Raw genomic sequence first — 18,428 nt, forward strand, 5'->3', positions numbered from 1 at the left:
AGTCTGATAATTGAAAGAGGACTGCATAGCTTTTGTCACAATGAACTCCCATTTTCTAATTAAGGTAGGGCAGATATAAGCAGTAGTATTTTGCAACTCAAAGCTGGGAAAGGCGATGACCTCGTGAATATGATGCAATAGTCAATAGTGATGCACCACATTTTTACAAGCGTATATAGTCTTTGCAGTATAGAAATTATTCCATAAGGTGGACAAAAGCCTATTATGTAGGCCTAACATGTTAGAAATGTGTAGGCCTAACATGTTAGAAATGTGTTATACTAACATACAAAACTCAGGGACGCATAATGTACTGTATGTGCTTTCTCAAAGACCATTTGTTAGTTAGAGTAGCCCTGTGTTTCCATTTGCCTGGTGAATGTAGCTAGCTATAGATACAGATAGACTGTATTGTTTTCAGAGACAACATTGCAAAAGTGTTGCTTTGGCTGTCATCAGAGCCTGGGGAATCCACGTTTTCATATTAAAGGCATTCTGGAAAAAGGAGCAGTCTATTTCTCTCCCATAAAAATAAAATACAATGGCATGGTAGCCAGCAAAATGGCTGCTCCATAGACAACAGAGTCTGTCTCAGTGATACAAGGTGTTTGGGTGGATTTCACATTCTGAGGAATATACTTTCTCCCTTCAAGTGCAGGTCCCCTGAGGGACTCTTCTATGTGTTGACAAATTGCAGGATACAAAATATGCTACACTATCCTCCATGTATACCATCATCAATCCTATCTACTGTACATTGATGTGTACTCTCTTGGCTATGTGCATTGTCTATATCTGACCCTATCTCCCATAGGAGATGATTCACTGGAGAAGAACAACATGACAATCTCCCTAAATTATAACTGATTGTCACGCACACGTTCAGCGGGGAGACATTCAACCCCAGCCGACTGTAGACTCAGTTTAAATATAAACGGCCTAAGATGCAACATGGCACAGCTCTGTTTTACATTTTTTATGAAAACCTTTTAGTGGCTGTGAGCAGGAGGGGCCGCTTGGCGGTGAAAACGACCTAAGAGACAAAGACAGGCAGGCCAGGCTCATTATAGGAAAGTAATTTCTAAGTTTGAACCTGACGCACACACACACACACACACACACACACACACACACACACACACACACACACACACACACACACACACACACACACACACACACACACACACTGCCCCAGTGGCTCCCAGCATTAATGTGTGTTCTTTCTAGTCGTCTCCAGTCTTACTTTGCTGCTTTACATTCACATTTTTGTCATTTAGCAGACGCTCTTATCCAGAGTGCCTTGCTCAAGGGCTCATCGCCAGATTTCTCACCTCGTGGTCTCAGGAATTCGAACCAGTGACCTTTCGGTTACTGGCCCAATGCTGTTAACCACAGTCGAGCTTCCTTCACTGCACGAGTCATAGCAGGAGACCAGGAGAGGGAGACGGGGGGATTTGATTGGATGTGTTACCTGATATTTATTGTTCGATAGGTTAACTCTCCCAGGTCATGGCTTCCTGTGGCAAACACTGTGCATTTTTAAACAGCCATGCTGACTTACCAGCAAGACTCCACCGCCCCGGTGTTAGGAAACGCACATAACCACCACCATTGACCTTTATCAAGCAATAAACTCAATTAAATATGAATAGGAAAATAATTGAAAGTAACCAACACTTTCCCCTTTGGAAGATCAGAACCCATAGCCCAAAGTATGAGTTCCACGGACAACAATAATGTTGACATTTAGCTCTCTACTCCTGGTAAATTACAGATTGAAAATATCATGGACTGTGTCAGACCTCGGGGGTGAAATGATAACCAAGTTGTATAAATGCAGTACAGATGTAGGATCTTAATTTGATCCGTTTCTCACAGCAAAAAATTATAATCCTGCAGCAACAGGAAATGTGAATTATTGTGTGGATAATAATTTATGTAAATTTTTGAAGGGGTTGCTACCTTTTTTTGTTAGGGAAAATTAAGTCTGATATTTGAAGTGGAAATTACTAACTTTAGAAGTCTGTTTAAACCTCGAATACACTACAAGTTAGCATTTCCTGCTGTGCATAAAATGTCCTGCAACAACAGGGTGATCAAATTAAGATCCAACATCTGTATTTTTGCTTGCAGGATTATTGGTCAACACTAGCACCGTTTTGAAGGATTTCTATGTGAGTCATCTGATCCATTTCAGTGGGGTTTTATAGGAGAAGATGTACAGTAGCGATTTTTTATTGTCTTATGAGAGAATTCATTGAAGCTATCAAATTAATGCAACAACAGACAGACTGCTGCTGTGAAATATTTATTTTGCCCATTGATCGGTTTCCTGAACCCACACCCCCTGCATCACCCTGCTTTTTGCATTGCACACAGGGAGGCAAGGAGGAAAATATCCTAACCTACCTGAACCATTATTTATCCATTGAGACAAACAAGGATTTCTGGATGAACTTCAGTGTTTTTCTCAGGACTGGAAGTCACCGGTCTCATTTGTATGATTATGATCCATTAGATTCTGATTCGCCCTTTACGGGTTGAAAATGGCAGATTTGGATACTGATAAGTGCCTAAATTGGAACGTTGTGGCTGTGCAGTAACGTGTCGACCGGGAGACCCATGGGGCGGCGCACAATTCGTCCAGGGTAGGGGAGGGAATGGCCGGCAGGGATGTAGCTCAGTTGGTAGAGCATGGTGTTTGCAACGCCAGGGTTGTGGGTTCGATTCCCACGGGGGGCCAGTATGAAAAAGAAAGAAAGTTATGTATGCACTTAATAACTGTAAGTCGCTCTGGATAAGAGCGTCTGCTAAATGACTAAAATGTAATACAGTGTCAATGTTCATGATCACTATGTTTGACGTACAGTTACAAGATGACATGGTGTTATACCCTGGGTTGTCCTGAACAGAATGTTTGTTGTATTGTGAAGAAAGTTTGCCACGGACCACACATCTGAATGCACTCATGACAAAATTATTATCTGCTTCTCTGAATTGCCTTGTGAAAGCCTAACACTATAAGATTGTATTTTATCATTTAGCTAGTCATGTTGGCAATAGAACAAGCTTTGAAATTATGCCCACCTGACCCAGATTGCGATTTATAATGAGCCATTTTTGGATTGCGTAAACAACAGTTATTGTGTGATGGCGGGGTTGCAGAGTTGTGTTCCAAACAAAATAACTACAAGTGTGCTTCCTCTAGTTCCTCAACGGTACAGCTAGGAGAGCTCAAAAAAGCATCTTATAGTTGAAGAAATATAAATGCAACATGCAACAATTTCAAAGATTTTACTGAGTTACGGTTCATATAAGGAAATCAGTCAATTTAAATAAATAAATTAGGCCCTAATCTATAGATTTCACATGACTGGGCAGGGGTGCAGCCATTGGTGGGCCTGGGAGGGCAAAGGCCCAAACACTTGACAGCCAGGCCCACCCACTGGGGAGCCAGGCCCAGCCAATCAGAATGAGTTTTTACCCACAAAAGGGCTTTATTACAGACATAAATACTCCTCACCCCTATGACTTGGGTGACTGGAGTCTTTGACAATTTTTTGGGACTTCCTCTGATACCGCCTAGTATATAGGTCCTGGATGGCAGGAAGCTTGGCCCCAGTGATGTACTGGGCCGTACACACTCACCTTACGGGCGGATGCCGAGCAGTTGCCATACCGGTCAGGATGCTCTCGATGGTGCAGCTGTAGAACTTTTTGAGGATCTGGGGACCCATGCCAAATCTTTTCAGTCTCCTGAGGGGGAAAAGGTGTTGTAATGCCCTCTTCACGACTGTCTTGGTGTGTTTGGACCATGATAGTTTGTTGGTGATGTGGACACCAAGGAACTTGAAACTCTCGACCCGCTCCACTACAGCCCCGACGATGTGAATGGGGGCGTGTTCGGCCCTCCTTTTCCTGTAGTCCACGATCAGCTCCTTTGTCTTGCTCACGTTGAGGGAGAGGTTGTTGTCCTGGCACCACACTGCCAGGTCTCTGACCTCTTCCCTATAGGCTGTTATCTATCTTGTTGGCTAGTCACTTCATACCTACTTATATATTCCTCAATTACCTCGTACCCCTGCACATCGACTCGGTACTGGTACCCTGTGTATATAGCCAAGTTATCGTTACTCATTGTGTATTTATTCCTCGTGTTCCTATTTTTCTCTACATTGTTGGGAAGGGCCCATAAGTAAGCATTTCGCTGTTAGTCATCACCTATTGTTTACGAAACGTGACAAATAAAATTAGATTGGATTTGCATGAATGTGTCTGTTGGTCTAGAAGAGTTTGTCCTCACTTTGGCTCTTGTCTGCTGCCTCTTTCCTTCCTTGGCTCCTTAACTGTAATCTCTTTGGTCAAGAATGAGATAGTGTATTTATTATGAAACCAAGACTCAAAAAGAGCTTCACTCTTTTCTTTGTCAAAATGTCCCCTGCCTCCCTCCCTCCGGCTTGTAGCAGGGTTGGAGTCAGTTCCATTTTATTTCAGGCAATTCAGGAAGTAAACTGAAATGGAATTGACCCCTAACCCTGGCTCCTAGTGCAGCTGAATTGGACCTGAGAGGAAGAAGAGGCCCTCTGGACTGCCTCCACATGTGGCCGCTTTACACTGTGGAGAGACAAGGGGATTAAGCTTCACCCCTTGCTTCACCCCTTGACCCCTTGAGCCGTCCAGGTCAAATGTAGTGCACTATATAGGGAATAGGGTGCCATTTGGGACACAGCCTGACTCTCATCATCACAATGTGTACAGTACAGTGCCTCATCTGCCAGTACCTCACACTGCTGTACTGCAGAGCAGACTGGAAGATGATATCACCACTGGGCTCCAGTTCAATAGCCTTGGAATCCCCTCATATTACACTTGGCCTTTAGTTGAACCCCAGCGGGGTAATGTGGGTTGTTATACGCCATTGTGGACAGCTAGGGGGAATGCACTTAGCTAATCTACTGTAGTCTTTCTTGACCACTAGTCAAGGCAATTTGGTGAATTTTAAACATTGACAATTCTATGAATTGTATATAAAATGTTCCTTGACTTGCATAAATAAATATTTGTAATCATAAGGGGCTTTTTCCCTTTGCTTTTAAATATTTCCCATACAAACTCCGTTGAGAGGTCCGGTGTATTCCGCCTCCCCCTGTAGGTCTCAGTCCTTTCATGTTGCTTGATGTCTTACTCTCCTGACACCCCAGACCTCGGCCATGTCTCACTCATAACCAAGTTGATGGAATGTAAAAAATGTAAAGGCTCTTTGAGCGAGTCCTTGGCCCCCTCAGGTCTCTGGAAATTGAAAAGTCAGAGAGAGAGCAAACTGTCTGGACAGAGTGAGGAGTGAGGAGACTCAGCCATAACCTAGCCAGTTCGTTCTTTAAAAGACGTCCGACAGGGTTGTCCGATATCTCCGCACTCGATAGACTAGAGGGGAGATGCTATCTGAAACCATTAAACTTGTGTTGAGAGAATAGAATGCTCAGTTTCTCTGAACATATTCCATCAGCCACTGCCACTGTAGCGCAGTCCGGATCCAGGGCCTTGCAGTCAAGACTCTATATTTCACAGTTAAGGCGGTTTCATGGCAACTATTTGAAGAATAATAGAAAATCCATTGCTGATTGACTCACTCCCGGGGTAATTAATTTCCTTCAGTTCTGTTGGCTCAACTCTAACCCTCATATCTGCGCTGTGGTTGTTCCGTCACATAGCCTCTGTTTTACTGGTGCTATTAACATGAAAGACATGAGTCATCAGAGCTAGGGGTCTGGTATACCACACACACACACACACACACACACACACAGTTAAAAAAGTATGTGGATGTGTGGGTGTGACCAGTGGTCATGCTGCTGAATAGCCTACCTCTCCTGCCAGTGAAGCTAAGGCAGTGAACTACAGACTCTGGCTGCATTCCAATTCACTTCAACCACCTCCTTTCCTTTCTCCTTATAAGGATTGAGGACAGAGCCCAAGGTAGTTCCAAACTAACCATGCATTTTCATCTATGTTTTCCCTCATGACTGCTGATCTAAAAAGGATGGGTTGGATCATGTTCTGTAAACCTATCCTTCCATCCATCAGTGGTGATGTGGTCTAAGGCACTGCATCGCAGTGCTAGCTCTGCCACTAGAGATCCTGGTTCGAATCCAGGCTCTGTCGTAGCCGGCCGTGACCGGGAGACCCATGAGGCGGCGCACAATTGGCCCAGCGTCGTCCAGGGTAGGGGAGGGAATGGCCGGCAGGGATGTAGCTCAGTTGGTAGAGCATGGCGTTTGCAACACCAGGGTTGTGGGTTTGATTCCCACGGGGGGCCAGTATGAAAAATAATGTATGCACTCACTAAGGTGACAAGGAAGTAAGCCTTGTTAGTAGTATTGGCACACATCATCTTTGTTGAGGAGAAAAGGCACGCATCATTGAAGGACACAGACCACAGGAGGATACATGTTGCCACTACAGCGTGTTATTCTGGTCCCTCCTTATCCCTGATCCTCTTTTGTTCCCTCCAACACACGTTTTTCTCTGCTTCTCCTTTCACCTCAAAGGATAATAACAGTTGATGCATTCCTAGACAGTTTGTAGGTAAAGGTAAGGTTCAATATGGCTAATGTCACCCCTAAGTGGTTTTATCCAACGACTCTGTCTTACGCTAACACAATTGGGGGCGTTTACAGAATCACATACAGTGGGGGAAAAAAGTATTTAGTCAGCCACCAATTGTGCAAGTTCTCCCACTTAAAAAGATGAGAGAGGCCTGTAATTTTCATCATAGGTACACGTCAACTATGACAGACAAAATGAGGAAAGAAAATCCAGAAAATCACATTGTAGGATTTTTAATGAATTTATTTGCAAATTATGGTGGAAAATAAGTATTTGGTCAATAACAAAAGTTTCTCAATACTTTGTTATATACCCTTTGTTGGCAATGACACAGGTCAAACGTTTTCTGTAAGTCTTCACAAGGTTTTCACACACTGTTGCTGGTATTTTGGCCCATTCCTCCATGCAGATCTCCTCTAGAGCAGTGATGTTTTGGGGCTGTCGCTGGGCAACACGGACTTTCAACTCCCTCCAAAGATTTTCTATGGGGTTGAGATCTGGAGACTGGTTAGGCCACTCCAGGACCTTGAAATGCTTCTTACGAAGCCACTCCTTTGTTGCCCGGGCGGTGTGTTTGGGATCATTGTCATGCTGAAAGACCCAGCCACGTTTCATCTTCAATGCCTTTGCTGATGGAAGGAGGTTTTCACTCAAAATCTCACGATACATGGCCCCATTCATTCTTTCCTTTACACGGATCAGTCGTCCTGGTCCCTTTGCAGAAAAACAGCCACAAAGCATGATGTTTCCACCCCCATGCTTCACAGTAGGTATGGTGTTCTTTGGATGCAACTCAGCATTCTTTGTCCTCCAAACACGACGAGTTGAGTTTTTACCAAAAAGTTCTATTTTGGTTTCATCTGACCATATGACATTCTCCCAATCCTCTTCTGGATCATCCAAATGCACTCTAGCAAACTTCAGACGGGCCTGGACATGTACTGGCTTAAGCAGGGGGACACGTCTGGCACTGCAGGATTTGAGTCCCTGGCGGCGTAGTGTGTTACTGATGGTAGGCTTTGTTACTTTGGTCCCAGCTCTCTGCAGGTCATTCACTAGGTCCCCCCGTGTGGTTCTGGGATTTTTGCTCACCGTTCTTGTGATCATTTTGACTCCACGGGGTGAGATCTTGCGTGGAGCCCCAGATTGAGGGAGATTATCAGTGGTCTTGTATGTCTCCCATTTCCTAATAATTGCTCCCACAGTTGATTTCTTCAAACCAAGCTGCTTACCTATTGCAGATTCAGTCTTCCCAGCCTGGTGCAGGTCTACAATTTTGTTTCTGGTGTCCTTTGACAGCTCTTTGGTCTTGGCCATAGTGGAGTTTGGAGTGTGACTGTTTGAGGTTGTGGACAGGTGTCTTTTATACTGATAACAAGTTCAAACAGGTGCCATTAATACAGGTAACGAGTGGAGGACAGAGGAGCCTCTTAAAGAAGAAGTTACAGGTCTGTGAGAGCCAGAAATCTTGCTTGTTTGTAGGTGACCAAATACTTATTTTCCACCATAATTTGCAAAAAAATTCATTAAAAATCCTACAATGTGATTTTCTGGAAAAAAAATTCTCAATTTGTCTGTCATAGTTGACGTGTACCTATGATGAAAATTACAGGCCTCTCTCATCTTTTTAAGTGGGAGAACTTGCACAATTGGTGGCTGACTAAATACTTTTTTTCCCCCACTGTATGGTAAATCACAGTGAAAGGCCATTATGCGATAAAACAAATATTGCGGCCTGTGTCACTCCAAAGACACCGTGCTGACTCCAGGTGGGTTGGGGGAGACTGATGAGCAAAGGCCAGCCTATAAGGAAAGGCTAATAATGTGTCTCACATTGAAAGACCTTGGGAGTCTTGTGTCTCGGAGATGAGCGGCTGATACCCAAGATGCTTTGGGTCGGTTGTCACCCCGGTCACGTCTGCGCTGGAGCAGTCTAACGCACTGTAATTATGGCCAGACGATGAGCCCCATGGATGAGAGAGTGCAGGTGTCTGCTACTCTGCTTCAGCCGCAGCCCCCTGGCAGACAGAGAGGCAGACAGACAGGCAGACAGCAGCTCTCCTAAATGTGTCATCTCGTCCCATTAAAGGACAAGGATGTGCTTGACATTGTTACGCTATGGTTAAACCCAGCACTCAGAGAAACAAAACACGACTAAGGGAGTGGAAGAAACAAAAACTATTTTAATAAAAGTTCAATTTGTCTTAGTCCAAAAACAACTGAAGAAAAGGAACAGAGTGGGCTAGTCGGCTTCGGAGGAAGGAGAGGCTGAGGCAGGCAGGCAGGCAGGCAGGCAGGCAGGCATGTCTGAACTGAAGACAAAACAAACGACAGGTTAAGGAGAGTAAAGAGCCAGGCTGAAGACAAAGACAATTTAACTCTACGGGTGAGCCAAGTTACCGCTCTAGTAAGAACAACGATCTGGCGCCGGTGGAGAGCCATGCCCAGGAATTAGTAGTGCAGGTTGATGAGAGAATAGGATGCAGCTGCGTAGGCAGGAATCACTGGAAACAACCCGCAGCTGCACAGGAGAGGCAGATCCTGAGCACGCCCCCCGATCCACTCCAGACACACCCACATAATGGGGACAGACACACATACAGATACAACAGACAAAGAGGGGACAAAACAAGGAGGAAGGGAAACAGAAAAGGGAGAGACAAGCTGCCCACATAACAGTACCCCCCCCCCCCCCCCCCCTCAATGGTCGCCACCTGGCGACCCACCAGGCCTGTCAGGGTTGTCGTGATGGAAGTCCGTGATCAGCTGAGGATCCAACACAAAACGCTTAGGGACCCAAGACCTCTCCTCTGGTCCATAACCTTCCCAATCGACAAGGTATTGGAGACTCCTACCCCGCCTCCGAGAGTCCAGTAGCCTACTGACGGTGTAGGCCGGATGGTCGTCAATGAGGCGAACAGGTGGAGGTGGATCTGCCGGCGGACACAAAAGGCTGGAGGACACAGGTTTCAGTTGGGAGACGTGGAAAGTAGGGTGTATCTTCATGGCTGAAGGCAACTTCAAACGAACCGCAGCGGGGTTAACGATGGACTCCACCACAAACGGACCCAGGTACCGAGGAGACAGCTTGCGTGATTTGGTACGAAGAGGTACGTTCTTAGATGACAGCCAAACTTCTTGACCAGGATGAAACACAGGTGCGGGAGTCCTGCTCCTATCCGCTGTCGTCTTGTTCCTGTCGGTGGTCCGAAGCAATGCTTCCCGAGCGTCACTCCACACTCTCTGGCAGCGGCGGAGGTTCTCCTGAACCGAAGGAACAGCCAATTCCTTTTCCTGAGCAGGAAACAGAGGGGGTTGATAACCCATGGTTACTTCGAAGGGTGAAAGGCCGGTGGCAGAGGTGGTGAGGGAGTTGTGGGCGTACTCTATCCAAGGCAGATGTTTGGCCCAGGATGATGGATGTTGAGCAGCCACACAATGAAGGGTTGCTTCGAGGTTTTGATTGGCTCTTTCTGTTTGACCGTTGGTCTGGGGATGAAACCCTGAGGACAGACTAACGGAAGCACCCAAAGCAGAACAGAAAACCTTCCAAACACAGGAAGTAAACTGTGGGCCTCTATCAGATACGATGTCCACAGGTATTCCATGGGGACGGAATACATGTTGGACTAGGAGGTCCGCTGTCTCACTGGCAGACGGTAATTTTGGTAATGCTATATAGTGAACAGATTTAGAGAATCTGTCCACAATGGTAAGTATAGTATCATTACCTTCAGACTTGGGTAGGCCGGTGACAAAATCCATGGCTATGTGGGACCAGGGACGGCTGGGAACTGGGAGGGGTAGCAGCAGCCCCGAAGGGGACTGATGGGAGGCTTTGCCCCGAGCACAGGTTGAACAGGCTGCCACAAAAGCCTGAACGTCAGTTTCCATTGAAGGCCACCAAAAATGTCTCCGAAGCAGCGTCAACGTGCGTCTCATCCCAGGGTGACCAGCCAAACGGGAGGTGTGAATCCACTGCAACACCTGAGACCGGACCGTCTCGGGAACAAAGAGTAGGTTGGGAGGTCCATCACCCGGTCCCGGGTCCGTGGCAAGTGCAGTCTTCACAAGAGACTCGATCTCCCACTGTACTGCCGCCACGACGCATGAGGAAGGTAGGACTGCCTCAGGCTCGCTGGTCTCCGAAGGGTCAGCAAACTGGCGGGACAAAGCATCTGGTTTAACATTTCTTGACCCCGGTCTGTATGTAAGAATAAAGTTAAACCTACTAAAAAACAGGGCCCCATCTGGCTTGGCGTGAGTTGAGTCTCTTAGTGGCTTGGATGTAAGCCAAGTTTTTGTGGTCTGTCCAGACCACAAACGGCAGTTCAGCTCCATCCAGCCAGTGCCGCCATTCTTCCAGTGCTAGCTTGACCGCCAGCAGTTCCCGGTTTCCAACATCGTAATTCCGTTCTGTGGGTGACAATTTCTTGGAGAAAAAAGCACAGGGGTGAAGCTTTTGGTCAGTGGGGGAGCGCTGGGAGAGGACTGCTCCCACACCTGAGTCAGACGCGTCCACCTCCACAATAAACTGCAGAGAGGTATTGGGGTGTATCAACACGGGGGAGGTGGAAAACAGTTCCTTCAAAACCCCTACCGCCTGCTCCGCCTCAGGGGACCACAGAAAAGGGACTTTTGGGGATGTGAGTCTAGTAAGGGGTGCCACCACTTTACTAAAACCCTTAATGAATCTACGGTAGAAGTTAGCAAAGCCCAAAAATCGTTGAAGTTGCTTACGGGTGGTGGGTGTGGGCCATTCCGTCACTGCCCGGATCTTCTCGGGGTCCGCCTTCACCTGCCCGCTCTCAATGATGAAACCAAGGAACGATGTAGACTGTTTGTGGAACTCACACTTTTCTGCTTTGACGTACAGCTTATTCTCCAAGAGCCGTTGAAGGACTTGACGGACGTGTGACTCATGCTCCTCGGGTGACTTGGAAAAAACAAGAATATCATCCAGGTATACAAAGACAAAACGGTTCAAAAAATCCCTAAGAACATCGTTCACCATGGCTTGGAATACAGCAGGGGCGTTTGAGAGCCCAAAGGGCATGACCAAATACTCAAAATGTCCCAGTGGAGTGTTGAAAGCGGTTTTCCACTCATCTCCCTTTCGGATTCTGACAAGGTGATAAGCGTTCCTGAGGTCGAGCTTGGAGAAAACTGTGGCGCCATGCAGAGGTTCAAAAGCTGAGTTGATGAGTGGAAGGGGATACTGGTTTTTAACAGTTATGTTGTTTAAACCCCTGAAATCGATACAGGGGCGTAACGACTTGTCTTTCTTTTCAACGAAAAAGAAACCTGCACCCAAAGGAGACGACGAGGGACGGATTATGCCCGAGGCCAGAGAATCACCAATATACTGCTCCATTGCCTCTCTTTCCGGTCGGGACAGATTGTATAAGCGACTAGAGGGCAAGGGAGCACCAGGAAGCAGTTCAATAGGGCAATCATAAGGCCTATGTGGTGGTAGAGACAGAGCCTTGTCCTTACTGAAAACCTCCGCTAAGTCATGGTATTCTTTGGGGACAGATGACAGATCGAGAGGAGCTGAGGGATGAGTTGGGTTACACTTAGTGGGGGGAACCGCTGACCTAAGGCACTCTGAATGGCAGTTAGTGCTCCAACTGAGAATGGTGTGACGTGTCCAATCAATTTGTGGGTTGTGAAGAGCCAACCAGGGGAAGCCAAGGATTAGGGAGGTAGCTGAGCCAGACATAACTCTTAACTGAATGCTTTCACAATGATTGCCAGAAATCACTAGGGAAACGGGGGTGGTTTGATGAGTTATCTCCGCGAGGAGGCGCCCATCAAGGGCTGTGACCCGAATGGGGGTAGGTAGTGGCTCCATGGGGATACGAGCTTGTGTAACGAACTGGTGGCTAATAAAGTTGTCTTCTGCACCTGAGTCTATGAGAGCTGAGAGTGGCAGGGAATGACTCTGGAAACGTAAGGTTACAGGTACTTGTAATCGGGGAATGATGGGTTCAGGATCTAGCTCTGGGCTCGCAAGTAGACCCACCGTTTCGAGCGAGCCTTGTCTTTTGGTCGCTTAGGGCATGTAGCCAGAATGTGTGTGGCGTCTCCACAGTACAGGCACTCACCCGCCTGGAGGCGCCGTTGCCGCTCTGCTGGAGGTAGTCGAGCTCGACCCACTTGCATTGGTTCCTCCTCTGTGCTCGGGATGATATCAGGAACAAGAAGCTGCCGGCTCCGGGGAGGCGAGACTCGAGTGGTTGAAGGCTGGGGAACTCGTCCTCCTAGATGTGGCCGACCGCCTCTCTCCCGACACCTCTCCTGCAACCGGTTGTCTAGCTTAATGGACAGGGAAACGAGAGAATGTAAATCATGTGGCTCGTCACGAGCAACCAGTTCATCCTTAATGGCTTCATTCAAACCGTTTAGAAATGCTCCTTGAAGTGCCACATTGTTCCACTTGGAGTCCGCTGCCAAAGTCCAGAACTCAATAGAGTACTCAGCCACACTGTTAGAACCCTGCCTCAAATTAAAAAGTATCTTGGAGGAATTACCCACATGGTCAGGATGGTCAAAAACAGTCTTCAATTTAGCAGAAAAATCTGCAAAAGTCAATCCAGTCAAAGTTTGATTTGAGCACACAGCCTCAGCCCAAACCAGAGCTCTCCCTCTTAACAGCCCCAGAACATAATGTACCTTAGAGGAATCAGTAGAAAACGACAGTGGTCTCTGCCGAAAAATCAAGTCACACTGAAGCAAAAATCCCCGGCACTTGTCCAATTCTCCATTGAACGGTTCAGGCGACGTGACAGGGGGTTCCCGATGGAACGAAGCCTGCATAATGTCAGAGGAAACAACTTGGGGTGCATCAAACTGGGGGTCAGAGAGAGATGGAGAACTGATAGACAATTTAGAGACTTGTGTAGTTAACTGAGTCACCTGGTTCAGCAGTTGATGATTATCTTCCAAAAGAGTCCGAATCAATTGGTCATGCTGTCCTAGCAACATTCCTTGAGCCTGGATAGCTTGTTGGAAGCTGTCTTCGTTTGCCCCGTGCTGTTTCTCTGTTGGGTCCATGGCCAGATCGTTCTGTTACGCTATGGTTAAACCCAGCACTCAGAGAAACAAAACACGACTAAGGGAGTGGAAGAAACAAAAATTATTTTAATAAAAGTTCAATTTGTCTTAGTCCAAAAACAACTGAAGAAAAGGAACAGAGTGGGCTAGTCGGCTCCGGAGGAAGGAGAGGCTGAGGCAGGCAGGCAGGCAGGCAGGCAGGCAGGCAGGCAGGCAGGCAGGTTGGGAGGTATGTCTGAACTGAAGACAAAACAAACGACAGGTTAAGGAGAGTAAAGAGCCAGGCTGAAGACAAAGACAATTTAACTCTACGGGTGAGCCAAGTTACCGCTCTAGTAAGAACAACGATCTGGCGCCGGTGGAGAGCCATGCCCAGGAATTAGTAGTGCAGGTTGATGAGAGAATAGGATGCAGCTGCGTAGGCAGGAATCACTGGAAACAACCCGCAGCTGCACAGGAGAGGCAGATCCTGAGCACGCCCCCCGATCCACTCCAGACACACCCACATAATGGGGACAGACACACATACAGATACAACAGACAAAGAGGGGACAAAACAAGGAGGAAGGGAAACAGAAAAGGGAGAGACAAGCTGCCCACATAACAGACATCTTCACGTGTCCTGTCCCTACTGTACCCCTCAAATATAGACAGGTGTTCTGTCATTACTGTACCCCTCAAATATAGACAGGTGTTCTGTCCCTACTGTACCCCTCAAATATAGACAGGTGTCCTGTCCCTACTGTACCCCTCAAATATAGACAGATGTTTTGTCCCTACTGTACCCCTCAAATATAGACAGGTGTCCTGTCCATACAGTACCCCTCAAATATAGACAGGTGTCCTGTCCCTACTGTACCCCTCAAATATAGACAGGTGTTCTGTCCCTACTGTACCCCTCAAATATAGACAGTTGTTTTGTCCCTACTGTACCCCTCAAATATAGACAGGTGTTCTGTCCCTACTGTACCCCTCAAATATAGACAGGTGTTCTGTCCCTACTGTACCCCTCAAATATAGACAGGTGTTCTGTCCCTACTGTACCCCTCAAATATAGACAGGTGTTCTGTCCCTACTGTACCCCTCAAATATAGACAAGTATTCTCATGTTGACGTAAAGTGGTCTAAAGTGTAGTGAAGACAGTGACCTGTTCAAGGATCCTGCCTGAAATACAAAAACTTATTGTCAACATACCAGGCTCACTTTTTCTAGTAACGCCGGTCCTAGATGACAAGAAAGGCAAATATAAGTTGGGTAGCTACCATACTGGATGGATTCTGACTGATCTTTGTCAGTGTGTTCTCTTCGGAGGTCTAGAAGAACTCCATCTAATTCATAATCAAACCTCACAGCCAAGAATGATTAATCCGCAGCCCTTATTCCTACTGGACTTACCGTCGCCATAGGGCTGTGCTTCCATGGCGGGAAAGAGAATCAGAGAATCCCAGAAGTGCTCTAGTCTTTTTCCTCATTTGAACAGAGACTATTTGGGATTTGGAGAGAAGCTGGCTGGCTGTCTAGGCTTAGCGAGAGGTGGGGTGGGGGAAGAACATTGGTTTCGCAGGTTGACAGGCGGAGCAGCCATTTCCCTAGTGGGGAGGAGATATTTCAAGAGGCGGCGGGCCCCTCGTCAGCGGGCGTGCTGCATCTCAGCGTCATGGCAGACAGAACCCCCTTGTTCCGGGATGGAAAGGGAAGGGGGAAGGAAAAAAGAATACTCTGCAAGTGGGTCAGCAGCCCCATGGAGGGGTGGAGGAGCGTTGGTTGCTGCTTCCCTCCCTCCATCTCTCTCCTCCCTCGATCCCTCGCTATCTCACACACTCATTTACTTAAGTGCTCTTTGCACAGCCACACTCACTCCTCTCTCTCTATCATACTCTCTCAGTCCCTCTACTTTTCCTGTCATTGTCATAACGACCCATACATTATCCATTTCTTTCTAGCTGTCTTTTTCCTTTCCCCTTTTCTCATCCTTTTTTTCCATCTCTGTTTCTCTTTCTATAGCAACAATAACAAGGACACTTTTAAATGTGCCTTTAGAGGCCATGCAATTCAGTACTCATCTCAAAAACAAAAGCAATTTAGGTCAAAAGAGTCCATACTAACAAAGGAAATAGAAGGTCTAACAGAACAGATAGATAGCAATAAAAACTGTAACATAGAGGCTCAGAATAAATTAGAGGAAAAACAAAAAGAAATTGAGAAACTTATTCAAGAAAGATCAAGTGTAATATATTATAAAAATAAAGCAAACTGGATGGAAAATGGGAAAAACGCACCAAATTATTATTATCATAGAAATGCTACCAAAAATAATTTACTGAAACTGGTTACAAATGACGGAGTCACCCATGATTCACCAAATGATATTTTGAAGGAGGAAGCAAAATACTTTAAGCATATGTTTTCGTTTCAGTCGCCCCCATCTCCTCTAACTGAAGCTAATTGTAGGATTTTTTTCTGTTGATAATGTAAAATTAACAGCTATACAGAAAGACTCATGTGAAGGTGAAATTACAGAGGAGGAACTTATGGATGCAATTAAAGACTTTAAGTCCGGCAAAACTCCAGGGTTGGATGGCATACCAGTCGAGGTATACCAAACCTTTTTTAATATACTCAGAGGACCATTATTAGCATGTTTTAACCACTCCTATGTAAATGGTAGACTATCAGACACTCAAGAAGAAGGTCTGATTTCATTATTACTGAAACAGGATACAAGTGGGAAATATAAAGATCCAGTCCATTAAAGAAATTGGAGGCCCCTTACACTTCAGTGTTGTGATGCATAAATTCTAGCAAAATGTATAGTGCATATAATTAAAAAGGACATTATTCATTCTAATCAGACAGGTTTTTTACATGGACGATACATTGGAGATAATACAAGGAAAGTACTGGAAACAATAGAACACTTTGACAAATCTGGGAAACCAGGCCTGCTATTCATAGCAGACTTTGAAAAGGCATTTGATAAAGTACGACTGGAGCATTTCAATTTTGGAGAATCTCTTATAAAATGGGTTAAAATCATGTATAGTAACCCTAGGTGTAAAATAGTAAATAATGGCTATTTCTCAGAAAGTTTTAAACTGTCAAGAGGAGTAAAACAAGGTTGTCCACTATCGGCATATCTATTTATTATGGCCATCGAAATGTTAGCTATTAAAATCAAATCCAACAATAATATCAAGGGATTAGAAATCCAGGGCTTAAAAACAATGGTGTCATTGTATGCTGATGATTCATGTTTTCTTTTAAATCCACAACTTGAATCCCTCCACAGCCTCATAGTGGAATTAGATAAATGTTCTAACCACTTTGGATTACAAACAAATTATGATAAATATACTATATTATGTGTTGGATCACTAAAAACATTTTTTTTACATTACCATGTAGTTTTCCAATAAAATGGTTTGATGGTGATGTGGATATACTCGGAATACATATCCCAAATAAAATAAATGATCTCACTCCAATACATTTTAATAGAAAGTTAGAAAAAATAGATAAGCTCTTGCTACCATGGAAAGGTAAATACCTGTCTATTTGTGGAAAAATCACGCTGATTAACTCTTTAGTATTATCCCAGTTTACCTATTTTCTATGGTCTTGCCTATGCCTAGCGAACAGTTTTTTAAATTATATGAGAAAAATATATTCCATTTTATTTGGAACGGCAAGCCAGACAAAATTAAACGGGCCTATTTATATAATGAATATGAATTCGGAGGACAGAAATTATTAAATATGAAAGCATTAGACCTATCACTAAAAGCTTCTGTCATACAAAAGTTATACTTAAATCCGAACTGGTTCTATAGCAAATTAGTAAGATTGTCTCACCCCATGTTCAAGAATGACATTTTTCCCTCTATTCAGATTACAACCTCTCACTTTCATTTATTTGAAAAGGAAATCATCTCCCAAATATCACTATTTCTAAAACAAGCCATAGAAAGTTGGTTGCAATTTCAATTTAATCCTCCAGAAATGACAGAACAAATAATGCAACAAATATTGTGGTTAAACTCAAATATACAAAAAAAATTTTTTTAAAGGTATCATCTTCGTAAATTATATCATAGGTAGGACTGGTGGAGTTATGTCGCACATGCAGCTAACAAAAACATATGGAAATGTCTGCTCTACCCAAAATTACAACCAAATAATTGCAGCATTACTGCAAAAATGGAAGAGGAAAGTGGAAGGGGGAAAAACGAAGGAACTTGTCTGTTGGCCCTGCATTAAAGAACATACAGTGGGGGAAAAAAGTATTTAGTCAGCCACCAATTGTGCAAGTTCTCCCACTTAAAAAGATGAGAGAGGCCTGTCATTTTCATCGTAGGTACACGTCAACTATGACAGACAAATTGAGGGAAAAAAATCCAGAAAATCACATTGTAGGATTTTTTATGAATTTATTTGCAAATTATGGTGGAAAATAAGTATTTGGTCACCTACAAACAAGCAAGATTTCTGGCTCTCACAGACCTGTAACTTCTTCTTTAAGAGGCTCCTCTGTCCTCCACTCGTTACCTGTATTAATGGCACCTGTTTGAACTTGTTATCAGTATAAAAGACACCTGTCCACAACCTCAAACAGTCACACTCCAAACTCCACTATGGCCAAGACCAAAGAGCTGTCAAAGGACACCAGAAACAAAATTGTAGACCTGCACCAGGCTGGGAAGACTGAATCTGCAATAGGTAAGCAGCTTGGTTTGAAGAAATCAACTGTGGGAGCAATTATTAG

General features: G+C 45.0%; 1 protein-coding gene across 1 annotated transcript in view; it reads left to right on the top strand.

Annotated features, from left to right (window-relative positions):
* The window catches only part of LOC311131885 (gamma-aminobutyric acid type B receptor subunit 2-like), a gene marked incomplete at both ends in the record, with an annotated part of 203,946 nt that overhangs the window by 80,265 nt on the left and 105,253 nt on the right, over window positions 1–18,428 (top strand). The window lies entirely within an intron of this gene.

This window comes from Coregonus lavaretus (genome assembly GCF_964263955.1).
Source record: "Coregonus lavaretus genome assembly, chromosome: 7".
NCBI classification, from domain to species: Eukaryota; Metazoa; Chordata; class Actinopteri; order Salmoniformes; family Salmonidae; genus Coregonus; species Coregonus lavaretus.